The 17,903-nt window shown below is 38.7% G+C and overlaps 1 protein-coding gene across 1 annotated transcript in view; it reads right to left on the reverse strand.

Annotated features, from left to right (window-relative positions):
* Window positions 1-17,903, reverse strand: part of BAZ2B (bromodomain adjacent to zinc finger domain 2B) — a 278,152-nt gene that overhangs the window by 215,217 nt on the left and 45,032 nt on the right. The window lies entirely within an intron of this gene.

Consider the following 17,903-nt stretch of genomic DNA (forward strand, 5'->3'; position numbering starts at 1 on the left):
TTGAACAAGGAAATTGTGATGGTATATATATTGCTAGGTTACTATGGATTAATTTAAACAAAACAAAACAAACAAAAACGCCCTCCAGAAATTTATATACAATTTTTGGCCAAGGCTATTCTGTGGGTCTGGGATAAAACTAGGGTTTAAATTCTTTTCCCTTTGTAAAAACACCCATTTCAAATCATCCAGATTTTAACCAAAAACACTAACAGAGTTTTGAAGACTGGGAAAACCATGTAACACATACAGTTAGCCAGCTGTTTAAAGAAACTTTTCTAACTTGTTTAGAAATCATAACTAATTTTAACCAGCCCACTCTATCATGGTACCAGTATCTTCAAGGTCAGCATTATGTTTATCAACTTTTTCAGAATATTTTATATAGAAAGCTAACTTCAATGGCAGAGATTGTTTGTTTTCTAATCAACCAGAAGCAAAAACAAACAAACAAAACCCTACATTTATATCAATCTTTGCAGCCAACTTTCTTAACAAAGAATGTACATATATGACATGGTGCAAAAAGGATTTGGATAGATAAGTTACTCCAGAGCAATAGGCTTTGATCTGGGGGTGGGGGGGACGGACAAAAATAAGACCAGCAACCTCAGTCTGCAGCGTGATACGACAAAATTTCTTTAAGACACTTTTTAAGTGGTACTTCACACAAGTCAGGTTAAAAAATATACACAGACTGAATAGGAGCAAGCACTGCAGAAACTGTGCAGAGAGGAGATTTTATACATATATGGTAGATATTTCCACTCAGACATAATGGGATCAAATTCATAACAAATATTACAAATTGTTGATATTTATTACCATATAATTCTTTGGTAATCCTTCTGAGAATTCCTAGCAGAAATGATCATACTCAAAGAAATGAAAAATTAATATCTCATCTGCTAGTAGTTGCTAAACTACTGATAATCATAGTGGATAAAGAAAAATAGTCCAAATCTGGAGGAATGGTTCCAAAAATATGGGCATTTGTTGTTAATGAAAAATTAATACATCAGTCATGTACCTTGAAAAATAGACAGAGGAAAAATAGACATTGTACTTACATATTTGGTTACCATTAATTCACTTTTCAGACAAAGTACATTCATCTGTAAAAACAAAGTACATCTCTCCAATTTTTTTTTAATGTTGATACACCTGGTTTGATAAATATATGAGTAGAGTCAGTAGTTTCACTCATTTAATAAAATCACAAGTTCTGAATGGTGGAATGATACTAATTCTATAGTATGATAACACCCTGTTAAATAGCGAGATGTGATTATTATTACTATATAATGTTTCTCTGAACAAATAAATAAGTTTTATAATGATTATTGTCTTGTTTCTAATATTTGCATGGAATGACTTGTAAACTTATTAAGATTTCCTAAATAGTTACAAAACACCACAAAAACTCCTGATTTCCTTTAATGGTGGTAAACTTACAGTGGTAATTTTGTATCTATGATTTACTTCACTACAAGTGTAGTACAACACTCCTCTCATCACAACGGTATGAAGCATCATCTCTCTACTTTACAGGTTAGGAATGTTAAGCTATTTGAATTAGAAACTGAAAACAAATAAGATCTCTGCAGCAGTTTTATTCCTGCTCTTTTGACACCCAGACTCCACCACAAAACTGCCTGAGAAGCATCCTATGCACCAGATAACATTCTTAAGAGAGGAGAAGCAACCATATAGAACTACTGTAAACATGACTAAGTTAAGATCAGGTGATGGGGTATACCTGTGCGTGTGCAGGCCAAATCCTGAGGTCCTTAATCGGGTGAACTCACATTCATTTCCTTTGAGTAAGGACCACAGAACATTATACACTACTTAGGCTCTCTCTTTAATATGCCGAACATATCTGCAATAACATGTTATCAAGTTAGTCAAAACCGTTGTCCATTCTTCATCTACAAAGGAGAGCAGATCTAATTAACAGTCTCATATTACTGGGATTTGTTACTCTCTTTCCAGAGACTATATGTTTTGTTGTTCACAGGTTTATTTTGTTGCTGCAGAGAGTTCCCTCAATATATTGTAATCCTAGCCAAGGGCATTTAATAAATGCCCCCCCACCTCTAAAGAGATACATGTCTATATTTTCCTTTTTGAAGAAACTATTCAACTATGCAAGATAGAAAATGTTGAAAAATTACGCTTGCAAATGTTTTCTAAAGAAGAAGTTAAGACATACATTTCTTCCCGCAATTAGCTGAAAACTCATGCTTTCACATTATTCCTACAATAATTATTTTTTTTAAAAAGAGGAAATTCAACATTTTTAGACAAGAAATGATGGCAGGGAAGGAACTGAAACAAGCTAAGATTCCAAGTGACTGAAAAAGGATTAGTTATATATATTTTGACATTGCTTATGAAAAGTAAAAGAAATTTAACTAATTCAGCTTATTCCTACTTGCAGACCCCTTATATATTTGTTACATTTCATTTTTGCTTCAGCAACAATTATTTATTTAAACAATGTAAACTGAGATTTTTAGGAGGTGGATAATGGAATTAAGCACCTAATTTATATTAAATTTCAATGGGATTTGGATGCCTTAGTCTCCTTTGAGGAACAAAACCATGTTCTGTACAACTGAGAGTCATATTTCACCTCTTTGCAATATCAACATTTTAATACAAAAAGAAATTAAGATTTACCCCCATTACTAGACTGTATAAGGTACATCTCAATGGAGATGCACAGCTATGTAGTATGTATCATCTGCATTAGCCAGACTTTACACTAGAAATGGCATGAAGACTACACAGGTAGAAGTGATATCGCATCCATAATTACCCATACTTTAAAGGCACCAGAGTGTCTATGGGCTGCCAGAAGAGCAAAAAGATATCAGAGGTGGATGTCAGTGGCAAAACCCAGTATTACACATTTCATTGGAAAAATGTGATGCAATTTACCCATTTTTCTTGAAGAAAATTATTGTAGCCTCAGAACAGAAATGAATGCAGCTCTGCATTTCCCTGTGACGGGGAACAGGAGATATAAAGTCATATTTACAATTACTAGGTTAGCATTCCAAATGCTCACAAGTCAAGGAAATGTAACTAGAAATCAGATTTGGGGGAGAAGGGGAAAGAATCTAAATACTGAACATGCTATAAGTAGTTGCATGTTAGCATTTGGAATGTTATATAGCTAATGTACATGTACTACAACTCTTAGATCATGGCAAAATTGAGCAGGCATAAAACACACCCAGAGACTGGGTTGACAGCTTTTTTCATAAAGGCATTTTACCTATATTACTACAGAAATTAAAGATGGGAAAGTTCTACTAGACCGGTGGCTCTCAAACTTTTTTACTGGTGACCCCTTTCACATAACAAGCCTCTGAGTGCGACCCCTCTTATAAATTAAAAACACTTTTTATATATTTAACATCATTATAAATGCTAGAGGCAAAGCGGGGTTTGGGGTGGAGGTTGACAGCTCGCGACCCCCCATGTAATAACCTCGTGACCCCCTGAGGGGTCCTGACCCCCCATTTGAGAACCCCTGTTGTCTAACCCAGTGGGTCTCAAACTTTTTTACTGGAGACCCTTTCACATCGCAAGCCTCTGAGTGCGATCCCCCTTATAAATTAAAAACACTTTTTATATATTTAACACCATTATAAATGCTGGAGGCAAGTGGGGTTGGGGTGGAGGTTGACAGCTCACGACCCCCCCCATGTAATGACCTCGTGATCCCCTGAGGGGTCCCGACCCCCAGTTTGAGAACCCCTGGTCTAACCCATTCCCTCTGCTAGCATACGATTCTCCCACATGGTCCATTTTATGGTGCTTTGTCCATGTCTCCAGGGAATGGAGATTTTCTTTTAGAAGACTATCCCTTGGCCTAATAAAATGTAATTATTGGGAATAAATACTGGACATTCAGCCCAAATTTTCCATTTCATCCCATTACTTCTGCTAATATCCCTTTGTACTGTGCTAAAGAATTCCCTTCCTTGCTCCTAACTATAAAAGCCAAAGGGCAATAAAATCCACTTGCTTTTTCAGTGCCTTTGAATATACAGACTTCATTCTCAAAAGGGGCTGTACACACAGCTGCAGAAGATGCATGACAGCAAAGCCAGCTGTAACCATGAAAGGTCAGCCCATTCAATTAGGACCCACAAAAGGAAAATTATATGCTATTGCAGCATCTCTGCCACGGTTCTCTCAACAAAAAGGTGAGTAGAGACAAGTAATAAAGAATACAAGTTTACTTTGCACTACAATTAGGGTAAAAAAGAAAGAACTCTGAAGGTCAGAAACTAGAGGGAGGATGTGTGTCACTCTTTAGGTAGGTGATCTGAATGAGACAAAATATTATACGATAAGAAAGCATCTGGCTATTTTCACACTTAGAATGCTATAGCAGCACAGCTGCAGCCATGCTGCTATAGTGCTTCAGTACAGACACTCACTACTGTGACAAGAGTTCTCCCATCGCTGTAAGTGATCCACTTCCCCAAGAGGCGGTAGCTAGGTCAACAGAAGAATTCGTCCATCGAGCTAGCGCCGTAAGTCAGGGGTTAGATTGGCTTATCTCCATCTCCCAGGGATTTGGATGTTTCGCACCTCTGCGAGAGCAGCTATGCCGACGTAACTTTTCAGTGCAGATCAGACCTCAGGGTATACTACAAGTCTTCCTGACAGTTTTGCCCTACTTTTATAACTTCTTACCCTTCCATTTTGCCAGTCTGCCTGTTGCCTATTGCTGATACTTTTATAACTCCTGTACAACTCCACTGACAACATGCATCAGTTAATAACTGAAATAGCCACCAACTATGGTTCCAAATGCAACTGCTATTTCCTTCAGAGTCCATCTGCTCACTCTTGATATTGCTCTTCTCAAGGTGTCTCATCTTGACAGTACCCCTTCTAGATAAAGTTGTAATTTTTACTGGTTGGCTTATTACGGTTCACACAACTGCTTTAACCAATAAAAGCCAGGACTTTTATGCAAAGGAAGCATAAAGGTGACTATATTTATTGAGGGTTGTGATTACAAAATAAACCATAAGAGCAAAGGCATGAGTAGATGGTACATGCCATGAAGAACAAAGACACACAGCCTTATGTTTATGTCATGAACTGAAGAAAATGACAAAAAAATTTAACCAAGTTGTTTCACACTTCACAAAGCACACATTCCTTGTTGAGGATATTCATGTGTCAAGTCTGAAGTTTTAGATTCACTACATATTTTTTTAAAAGAATGAAATACACCTTCCCCACTCATACACCTCTATTCTCAGTAATACAAAAACGGCCAAATTGGATTGAATTCACACAATCACCTTTGCTGTAAGAACAAGCATACCACTGTTTTAACTCCTGAAACTTTATGAAGAGATCTCAAGTCTGAGGAAACTCTTGTGCACAAGCTAGTTTTTAAGAAAGATAAAATGAACATAGTTGCAAGTATTATTGATCATTACTGTTTCTTTTTACTCCATGGAAGCAGACAGATAAGAAAAATATACATCAAAAGCCAATATCTACAGTTTTACACACCAGAACAGTGGCACTTAATATTGGATGTCAGCTCTTTTGAGGAAGCCAAGAAGGTGCATGGCTAGAACAATCAAAGAGCCAGCTTCCTCAAGTTTTATATAAAAGCCACACATGAGCAATGTATATTGAAAGAGTCTATAATATTCCTGGGGGAATTCTGCGCCACTGCGCATGTGCGGAATTTACGTCCCCCACTGATTTGCTTCCCCACAGAAAAATGACTGACAGGGAAGCAAAGGGAAGCTGCAAAAGCAGTCACACACCACTCCCTAGCTGCGTAGGTACATTGTTTCAGGCACCCGGAGCAGCCAGGAGAGAGGTAAATCACCACAAGGCTGGGAACACCCCAGCCAGAGGCTCCTGCCCTGAGCCGGGATCAGCTGCTAGTCCCAGCTGGGCTGGATGCAGGAGAGGACGGGACTTCCTCTTCCTCTGTAAGGAGTGGCTGGGGCTGTGCCAGACCCACCTCCAGAAATCTCCCCCAGCTGCAGGAAGCTCAGCATCCTGCCCTGCTTCCTTCCCCCATCGCTCCTCAGCTGTGGTGGAAGGGGTCACTGTATGGGGAGCTGCTCCCCCATCTGCCCAACCCCCATGCATCTGGATCTCCCATACCCAGACACCCCTACAAAGCCTGACCCTCACCCAGAACCTCCTAGCCCTCCATAGCCAAACCCCATTCCATTGAACCTCAACCCCTGCATCTGGAGGCCCCCTGCACCCAGAACCCCTGCCTCTGTACCCCCACCCCTGCACCCAGACCACCCCCCACCTGAGCTCCCTGCACTCAAACCCCCACCCTGACGAGCCTGAGCCCCCACATCCAGACCCCCAACTAGCTGCACCAGACCCCTGCCCCACCAACCCCCCCTCCCCAGCCCCCAGCCCCCCTTGCTGAGACCCCCACACCCAGACCCCTCGGTTGAGCCCCAACCACTTTCACCTGGAAGCTCCTGCAGAGTCCCATTGCCCCTGCACATGGAACCCCTCCAACAACCATCTGTGCATCCAGATCCCTCACACAGACTCCCCACTGAACTGCCTGCATTCAGATTGTCCCACACAGAATCCTCTCACCCCAAACCTGGATCCCCTCCACACTTGGATCCTGCCTGGTTGAGCGTGCCTGCCCCACACCTGGTGCGCCTGGGGCAGAGGGGCAGGGCCCCAGCGTGTTTCTGGGGCAGGCCCAGGCCTTGTGCTGTGTCAGGGTCGGTTGCAGCCTCACCACTGAGTCCGTGTCCCGGGGGTGGGGAGGCTGCAGGTTGATCTCCCATCTTCGTACAGCCAGTGGCCCATGCTCCCCACTGCTCTGCCGAAGCCTCTGCATTTATTTGTTGACAAATAAAACTTGCAGAATTTTAAAATATTGTGTGCAGAATTTTTAATTGTTTGGTGCAGTATGCCCTCAGGAGTGCTATAATATGGTTTGAAGGTCAGAGTAAAAGTTGTTATGGAAATGGGTAAGGTGAAATTTTACATAAGTATTGTGTGAACTGTAAGGCTAATAGAAGATTTTAAGTTATCTTAATTTGCCATGTTATTTTCATAATTTAAAATATATTTTAAATAAAATTTGATAGAAGGTTAGATTATTTATTTTCGCAACCTTAACTTTTAAACTAAGGTAAGCTTTTTGCATCAGAATACTAATAAAAGTGAGGATCCAAAATGCTGCTCATTTAACTAAGTAGTCCCAACAATATCGATAAATTTTGGTCTACAATCGAGAATATTTGTCTTTAAAAAAAAAAATAGACAATTGAGAGATACACATGAACACAATGGAGGAAGAAAGGCTAGCAGGCGGTATGGAATACTTCTGTTTGAAACTCCAAGGGATTGTCGTCAGTAATTGAATAAAAAAATTAAATATGAAATATACTGAACCTTAAAAGTGTCTTTTTAATGTCAAAGCTGACCATATCCTTAGTCCCTAAAACAAAACACTGATGAAAAGATCATTTAAACACACAGTAAACCACATTTAAGAATCTCCCTTGAACAAGCTTAGCAACAAGAAAAATGCTCAACCTTGCTTTTTCTTAATCATTGTGAAGGAAAATTACATGAGCCTAGATTGATTTTGGTCCAAATATTCAAAGCACAGATTAAAACAGTGCCTTCAGTAGGCAGATTTTAGAGCAAGTGGAAACTATTCAAACTCAACAATGAATACGTGATCTGGCATGCACTTGAGGAAGTTGCACAATAGCAACATATTTATGCAATGAAAATATTAGTAAGAGGCAAAGAAAGGCTTTTCAGATTAAATACGGTTTCCCCTCAAAATGACTATTACACATACACATTTAAATGGGAAAAGCATTCAGTATTTATAAATCAGTCATCCAATAATATGCATCCTTGTAACAAGTTTCCCCCCAACCTGCATTTTTGTTATGGTTCCTCATTTAAAAGACGTCTTGCTATTTATTTTAGGTCTCATTAATATGAAGTATAAAGTACATATACTGTTAAATGCAAAAAAATCATTAATGCAAGTTAACGTTGCACTGTTAAAAGTCACAAGAAGTCAGAAAGTGAAATAATTGAACTTCCACACATTTTAGAAGTGGGAAAGGAGAGTTAATTTTAAGACAGACCAAAAATATTATTTAATCTTTAAAAAAAAAAAAAACTGGTGACTCATTAATTTTTTTTAGGGTTTGGCAATACTGAGAATCTAAATATTGCATTGCAGGCTCAGCTATACTTATGCCACACATTTAATAAGAAAAACAAACAGAAAGTACAATGCATGTGAAGAAACAGACTTTAACCCTGATTTTATATTCAGATTCTCTGCATAGGTACTGTGATCTGTGCTAGAGTCCCATTACTTTCAATGCAGTTCTGCACAGTTAGAAGGGTATGCAAATAGTTGATTTAATTGCAGAACTCAGGCAGTTAACAGGGTGGTTAGAATCTTCATTTTTGCATTTCCTGATTTTATAATTAACTGTGCAACCTTAACGTTGCATAAACAGGCTTTTTTTTTTTTTTTAATGCATTTGATTTCCTTGTTTTCTCCCTAAAGTACAGAATGAAAAAAGAAATTCCTGTGCTTAATATTACCATTTAAATAGTCCTAGTTAAGCTTTGAAGTTGAATAGAAAGATAGGATGAGGCTGTTTCCCACCTTTGTTGCTGCTATCATTTGGCTTGATGTTTTTTGGTTTGGTTTGTGGGTTTTTTGTGCAAAACTGGGTTAACTGAATTACACTGACTGCTGCATCATCTATATTAAATAAAAAGTTAGACACTGTAGAACCCTGGAAAAACTGTAGTTTCCGAAAGTTGTGAGGTCAGCAATTTTCTTTTCATGATTGAGGTTTGCTCATGTCATGGATGCATACAATGACCTGAAAAGGATTTGTTTTTCTAAACAACTGGGTTTATGCCCTTTATTGTCTGTTAATTATGTATAAATAATCTGTTTTTTTTTAAGTTATGTTCTTGGTTTTCACATTAGTAATTCAGGAATTGTATACCTTGGAAGATTATGGTGACAGGAGAACTAGTGAAGTTATGAAAGATTGAAAACTGATCAACTGAGAAGAGTAATTGTTAGCCAGACTGTTTAAAACATTTTTTGTTAACATCAGTAACTCTACTGCCTATTCAACACTTGGTATAAAGGACATTTTTGTTAACATTTCAATGCCCTTGTCCCATAAGATATGAGAACTCACAAACATTTCTCAGACCATAAATAAGTCATCCAGGCAAAACCAGACTTGTTGACATTACTGATAATTATGAAAAAAAAAGAATCATTAAATTCATGAACAATTAGTTAACCCTCATTCTGGATTACTTGCATGCCAGATCTGAGGTTTTCAAAGTAAACCATGTAGGGTACATCTACACAGCAGCTGGGAGGTGAGAGTCCCAGCTTGGGTAGATGTATATGCACTAGCTGTGCTTGAGCTATTGCCTAAAAATAGCAGTGTAACCTCAGTGGCATAGGTGGCAGCTCAGGCTAGACACCTAAGTACATACCTGGGGATCAGGGCAGGATTGTACTCGGGTGCTTAGTTCCAAGCGGTCACCCATGCCACTACAGCCATGTGGCTACTTTTAGGGGCTAGCTTGAGTATCTCTACCCAAGCTGGGAACTGCATCTCTCAGCTGCTGTATAGACTGCTCTTAGGACTTGTTTGAGAGAGAGAAGGGAAAGCTGCCACCGCCAAACACACAACTTAAAAAAAAAAAAAAAAATCAAACAACTGAATAACTAAACAAAAAAAACCCACTCTTTTGGGCTGAACCAACATTTCAGAAATTTTAGCCCAAGAGGTAATTTGAGAAAACAAGTTATTAAAAGTTAGAGTTTAACACAGAAGGGTGAGCCAGGAAATTGCTGCTGTGATGCCATAAACAACAACATAAGCCAACCACTTTATGATAGTTTACAAGAGAAGAGTTTCCATAATAGGTTATTAAAACTGTATCTCCCAGTTCATCTTTTGCCGGCATCTGGAAACCACAAGGGACTTTTTAGTAGGGAGACAAAAGACTAGCCCAGGCTACTGAAGATAATGGGCTCTCCTGAACTGTTAATATAATACAAGAAAGCTACAATATGATATGAAGGGCAACAGAGAATAGTAAACTGTGAAGGAGAAATTAGTATGGATGATGAAGAGGAACGTGGGTATGGTAAGATGTTAAGTGCAATTTAGCAGATGTAAATGAATTCAGCTCAGCACGGAACAAAAGATCCTTGCATGATAGACTACCGTAACAGCTCTTGGATCACTTTTTTCTTAACAACAGCGAATGCAGGTATACAAATAGAGGACACCAACACCAAAAATCCCACCATCTCTTCTGCCCCTGGAAACAGATTACTAAACAGGAGTTCAACAGCACATTTTAGACTCTCAACTTAAGACTTCAGCAACAAGCATAACATGGGCAGGTGCAGAATTCCACAGGTATGAACAATCTTGAAATTCTGCAGAGTATCAGTCTTTAAAATTTAGATTTTGTTTTGGTTGCAAATAAATCATTCAGTCTATAAATCAGTGCATTACTGTCTTGTGCATTTATTAATAATGTAGCTCAATAGGGATAAACATCCCCCATTCATCTCAGTTAAGTGTTCAGTTCTAAGATTAGTTCCCCTAAAGAATATGAAACACACACACACACACACACACACACCTCTTCACCTCTAAACTCCCAAGTAGATGCTGCATCAGCAAAGCAGAGATGTAGCACTGATAGGCACATTGTACTGGCATGCAGTGTCACCTATCAGTAAGTCCTTAAAGATTCTGCCATACCTTCCAAGAAGGTGTCACTACTGGAAGTGAACAAATGCTAAAATGCCAAGGTCGTTCCCACTAACAGATTTAAAGGAGTTTCTCATTTTTAAATCAGGACCAAAAGTTTCCTGATTACCACCACCTCTTCCATTTCCTCTGCTCTTCTGGAATTTCACATCTCAGAGGCCATCAGGTGACAGGTACAAACTTGTTTCCCCACCAAATACTTACTTACCTCAGCTAATAGGTTAATTCATCTCTTGTTGTAAGAACCAAGGATTACTTGGCGACATGAGATAAAAGCTAGAGATGGGTAGTCAGTCAGCTTTGGGATTTACAAAACCATTAGCAGCTCAGATCAGGGTTCCACTTCAACTGAATCCCAGAAATTCAGAATTGGAGGGTATGGGGGGGGGGGGGGGGAGGATAAATTAGATAATTACACACACAATTTCAAAATATCTTTATATGGCAATTGAAATTAGTATAGATTGGTTTGTATTACTTTCCAGTTTAGTAAGAAAAAAACAGAATAATGAAATGTAGGTTCTCTCTGGAACAGGGCTTGAAAAGGAAAGATGGAAGGAGATCATTCAGGAGAGAGAGTTAGAGGGATTATTCTGGTTAATGTAACTACTGTAATCTGGATTTTTTAAAACGCAGGCAATGCTGCTTTTAAGAAAAAGTACTGAAGGGGGGAAGCTGCACTACATGTTATTTAATGTGGTGTAAGTGTAAAAAGCATAACTCTTAATTACATACCTACAAAAGTCACTGATGTTCATCAGCAGGCCCTGTGACAAAGCACCAGGAAGAAAGCTTTTTTTTTCTTTTTGCATTAACTATGAAGCCACTGACTGATGTAAAAATTATTGTATTTTAATTTGGATAAATCTGGGTTTGAAATGCTTATTGGGCTAGGTTCTCCAGGACAGATACTATTTGAGTAAAACACCTATATCCCACTGCACCCCCAAGCACCTGCTTTATAGGGGGTCCTAACCCAGTAGGTAATCCGCTATTTTCAGACTGTTAATACACCTCTACCCCAATATAACGCGACCTGATATAACATGAATTCAGATATAACGCGGTAAAGCAGTGCTCCGGGGGGGCGGGGCTGCGCACTCCGGTGGATCAAAGCAAGTTCGATATAACGCGGTTTCACCTATAACGCAGTAAGTTTTTTTGGCTCCCGAGGACAGTACACCTCGGGGTAGAGGTGTATTGAAGAGCCCACCAAACAAAAAAGAGCGGGGGAGCAAGAGACAGAATAGCAAAAGGAGAAAAAAAAAAGAAAAAAAAACAGCAAGAGACAAGGAAACCGAGGACAGAAACCAAGAAGAAAAACAAAAAAGGTATAGCGAAAGCAAGCAAAGGCAAATCAAGGAAAGACATGACAAAGGTTGGGCCAGTTTAGTGGCTGGCTGCTCTGCACAGCAGATAATCTGCAGCCAAAAGTGAGAGTTAGGGCATGTCTTCACTAGCTTTCTAATACTTGCAAGTTACTCATGACACAAATTAGGATAACAATTTCATTCTACTAGCTAAACCTCCAGTAGTATAAACATGTTTTAAGACTTCAGTCCTTTAAACAATCACATTCTGGTACTTTTTTAACATATAAGATTTATAATTAGGGCTGTCAAGCGATTAAAAAAAATGAATCTCGATTAATCGCGCGATTAAAAAATTAATCTCGATTAATCACAACTGGGGGCAGATTCTCCCACCCTTACTTATGATTAGGGCTGTCAAGTGATTAAAAATATTAATCGTGATTAATCACACTGGTAAACAACAATAGAATACCATTTATCTAAATATTTTTGGATGTTTTCTACATTTTCAAATATATTAATTTCAATTACAACACAGAATACAAAGTGAACACTGCTCACTTTATACTTATTTTTTATTACAAATATTTGCACTGTAAAAAACAAAAGAAATAGTATTTTCAATTCACCTAATACAAGTACTGTAGTGCAATCTCTATCATTAAAGTTGAACTTACAAATGTAGAATTATGTACAAAAAAATAACTGCATTCAAAAATAAAACAATGTAAAACTTTAGAGCCTACAAATCCACTCAGTCCTACTTCTTGTTCAGCCAATCACTCAGACAAACAAGTTTGGTTACAATTTGCAGGAGATAATGCTGCCTGCTTCTTGTTTACAATGTCAAATGAAAGTGAGAACAGGCATTCGCATGACACTTTTGTAGCCGGCATTGCTAAAGCAGGGGTAGGCAACCTGTTGCACGCGTGCTGAAGACACTCACACTGCCTGGGTCCTGGCCACCGGTCCGGGGGGCTCTGCATTTTAATTTAATGTTAAATGAAGCTTCTTAAACATTTTAAAAACCTTATTTACTTTACATACAACAATAGTTTAGTTATATATTATAGACTTATAGAAAGAGACCTTCTAAAAACGTTAAAATGTATTACTGGCACGCAAAACCTTAAATTAGAGTGACTAAATGAAGACTCAGCACACCACTTCTGAAAGGCTGCCAACCCCTGCACTAAAGAATCATATGTCCCTCCATGCTTCAACCACCATTCCAGAGGACATGCGTCCATATTGATGATGAGTTCTACTCAATAACAATCCAAAGCAGAGTGGACCGATGCATTTTCATTTTCATCATCTGTGTCAGATGCCACCAGAAGAAGGTTGATTTTCTTTTTTGGTGGCTCGGGTTCTGTAGTTTCCACATGTGAGTGTTGCTCTTTTAAGACTTCTGAAAGCATGCTCCACACCTCGTCCCTCTCAGATTTTGGACGGCACTTCAGATTCTTAAACCTTGGGTCAAGTGCTGTAGCTATTTTTAGAAATCTCACATTGGTACCTTTGCGTTTTGTCAAATCTGCTGTGAAAGTGTTCTTAAAACGAACACGTGCTGGGTCATCATCCAAGACTGCTATAATGTGAAATATATGGCAGAATGTGGGTAAAGCAGAGCTGGAGACACATAATTCTCCCCCAAGAAGTTCAGCCACAAATTTAATTAACGTTTTTTTTTTTAAATGAGCATCATCAGCATGGAAGCATGTCCTCTGGAATGGTGGCTGAAGCATGAAGGTACATACGAATGTTTAGCCTTATCTGGCATGTAAATACCTTGCGGCTACAAAAGTGCCATGCGAACACCTGTTCTCACTTTCGGGTGACATTGTAAATAAGAAGCAGACAGCGGTATCTTTTGTAAATGTAAACAAACTTGTTTGTCTTAGCGACTGGCTGAACAAGTAGTAAGATTGAGTGGACTTGTAAGCTCTAAAGTTTTACTTTGTTTTGTTTTTGAGTGCAGTTATGTAACAAAAATATCTACATTTGTAAGTTACACTTTCATGATACAGAGAGATTGCACTACAGTACTTGTATGAGGTGAATTGAAAAATACTATTTCTTTTGTTTATAATTTTTACAGTACAAATATTTGTAATAAAATATAATAATATAAAGGGAACACTGTATATTTTGTATTCTGTGTTGTAACAGAAATCAATATATATGAAAATGTAGAAAAGCATCCAAAAATATATAATACATTTCAATTGGTATTCTATTGTTTAACAGTGCGATTAATTTTTTTGAGTTAATCGTGTGAGTTAACTGCGATTGACAGCCCTATTTATAATATATATTTTAAACATTCTTTGAAAAATATATTGTGAACTAAGTGAGGCAAGAATTGTGTGTCTTGCTGTGTGCTTGTACAGTGTTCAGCATAATGGGACCAATAACTTCACTGGCTCTTGTGCACTACTGCAATACAAATAATAAGTAAAGGGAAAACCTCATAAAACATGGGAAAAATTTGACCCCAAGTCCTAAAAGTTGTTGTCTGTATAGCTCAAAATTTCTTCCAGAATGAAGTGAAACATTTTCAGTTAAAAGACACACATACACAAGTGTCTAATGTGTGGTGTTCGATACTAAAAAATATCTACACTGGAAGTTCTGGAATCAACAACCTGAAGAAACATCTAGTGTCGCTGCAAAACATGTCAGTGGTGTAGCGTCATTACCTTTCCAATGAAACAGAAATGCTTTTTAAAATCCAGCTCAACCATCATTCAGTGAAAAAGTTACAAATGCTGAAGTGTTGCTACTATTCACTTTGCTGATCATTTCACAAAGCTTGACAAGAAGACATTCTCAGATTCAGCTACCGGAAAAAAATTTCCCTGTGGAAGAACAAAAAGCTGTGTGCATCATCAAAGCTCTGTCAGCACATCTGACACAGTCAAGCCATGAACCTTGCAAGATCAGGACCTTTCACTGTTATGATGGATGAAAGTAATGATGTCAGCAATGAAAAGAAGGTCTACATCATGATTAGATATTTTGATTAGGATTCAAGACTTGTGAAAAATGATCTTTTGGGAAAGCTTGTCTGCAAATGCTGAAAGCTTTTTTGCATCAATGAATTCAGTTTTCACTGACTTCAACATTCCAGGGACATGATAGAATTTCTATCTGACTCAGCATGTGGGGACTGGCAAGCAGTCTGTACACAGTAAAAGAAATGTCATCCTCTCTGTGCAGTCTTCCATACATGTCACTTGTGTACACTTGGTAGATAAGAAGCATGCTGTCACAGCCATCTCCAAAACAGTGAAAGATATGTTGATTAACTACTATTGCAATTGCTATACAAAATTAAAGGAAGAATACTATCAATACCAATAGTGGTGCAGTACAGATGACCTAGCTAGCCTCCTACCACCACCATGTTTAATGCAGGATAAGACTTCAACAAGCTTTTACTTTAGGTGTCCCTAAACCACTGACTGCCAAAAACTGGGACTGAGCAATGGGCTGGATCACTCAATAACTGCCCTGTTCTATTCATTCCCTCTGAAGCATCTGGCATCAGTCACTGGCAGACAACAGAATACTGGGCTAGATGGACCACTATGGCCATTCTTAATACGCCACTTCATCCTTATTGTAAAATCTAATCTGGGATCAAAAAGCAAAGCAAAGAGTTCCATGTATTACTGCTTGAGACTATTTATTGGTCAATTATTTTTAATTACTTATAATTTTTTAAGATAGAGGATAAAGGGGATCTAGGGTTACCAGGAGATCATGCACACATCTGTACGATTTCATCTGATCTAGAAGTTGAAAGGTGCGTAGAGAATGAGGCAGGGAATTACAGGAAGAGAAAGGCTGCTCTTTTGGTGAAGGCAGGTGAGTGCTACCCAGAAAAGCTTTGTTCTATTCCTGGCTCTGCAACAGATTTCTTATATGACACTGAACAAGTCAGTTAAACCAAAATTTTCAGAGTTAGGCTTTGTCTCTTCACTAGCCTACCAGGTTAGTGAATACATGGTAACTAACACAAGGTAAAAGCCACTTCACCTTGAATGGTCCTGTGAAATGTGTGTTAACTACACATGCTAAACAATCTGTTCCACCTTGGATTTAGCTGTGACACTCTGAAACTATGTCTGCACTACATCATTTACAGCTGCGCAGCTGTAGCACTTCTGGTGAAGATGCCCTAAGCCAACGGGAGAGACCTCTGCTGTTGGCTTAATAACTCCTGCTTCTGTGAGAGACAGTAGCTATGTCGGCAGGAGCTCTCTCAACAACATAGCATTGTCTACAACCGTGCTTAGGTCGCTATAACGTACGTCGCTCAGGGGTGTAGATTATTCACACCCCTGAACGAAACAAGTTATACCGAAGTAATATGTAGTGAAGACATAGCCCAAGTATGTTTCCCAGACCTGAAGAAGAGCTTTGTTTAAGCTCAAAAGCTTGTCTCTCACCAACAGAAATTGGTCCAATAAAGGATATCACCCTGTCTCTCTAATGAAGACAAGGCAGTTTGTAGTTTTCACATGTGTTGGTCAAGATTAATCCTAGATTCCCCACTCCTGTTCAAGCTTACATTACAAGAGGTGTGGAGAACACAACTTTTGTTCCAATCATATCCTTGTTTGGCTAATGGAAGTTAGACCATGGTGATGGGCATGCTGTAAGAAGTGGACGAGAATTTTTCTTTTTATCCTGTTTGTATTGATTTTCACTTCAAGGGCACTTTTTTTTTTTTTTTTTTTTTTTTTTTTAAAGGATCTCGTTTTCCTTTCACTGTTTTATGCTAAAATAACATTTCTAGCCTAGTTAATTTACTTTCCAAAATTACATCGGTATCTTTGTGTCCACGTCAAATAATTTATTTCATTGTCCGGGGCTGGATGAACAAACTTTTTGCATTAACTTTAATTTTGGCCTTTTGTAGTGCAAAGGAAGATAGACATCACCTTCATGGAGGACGTTTCTATTAAGATTTAAATTATTTGTAGGGCCTTTGTATAATGAGGATAAAGACAAAAACATGTCCATCCTTTAGGAAATTGCTTGTCAGTCAGGCAGGCAGGAAACAAAGCCAAAGGAAAAGCCAATTCAAGCATCAGAAAGATCCAAAAAGTATCAGAAGAAGCCAAACCATTTGACCTGGCATGCAAAAACTAAGAGAAAAAAAATACAAATAGAAATGAAGGCTGGTCAGTTCCCTGTAGACAGATGTTTCCCATTGTCATTTGGGAGGCTTGAATTTTATTTCTGGTCCCAGTCTACGATTCCCAGTGTAGGCAAAAGTAATACACACAACACCTAGAAACAAGGAGTCCTCTCTTTTACCTAATAATGAACATATTGCTCAATTAAGGAGCAATATTGATAGTCTCCAACAGGACTCCCATCTGTCCTCCTTGGAAAGTAGTAGTAGCTATGACAGAGTTTTAGTCTACAGTGTAGGGCTTAATGAACAGTGATATCTACACTTACCCGGTAGTTCGACGGCTGCGGATCGAAGTTCCGAGTTCGATTTATCGCGTCTGGTGTGGACGCGATAAATCGAACCAGGAAGTGATCCCCGTCGACTGCGGTACTCCAGTTCGGCGAGAGGAGTACCGTGAAGTCAACAGGGGAGCCTGCCTGCCGCGTGTGGACCGCGGTAAATTCGAAGTAAGGTATGTCGAATTCAGCTACGTTATTCACGTAGCTGAATTTGCGTACCTTACTTCGACTTGGGGGGTAAGTG

Source organism: Emys orbicularis, chromosome 11 (genome assembly GCF_028017835.1).
Source record: "Emys orbicularis isolate rEmyOrb1 chromosome 11, rEmyOrb1.hap1, whole genome shotgun sequence".
Lineage (NCBI taxonomy): Eukaryota > Metazoa > Chordata > Testudines > Emydidae > Emys > Emys orbicularis.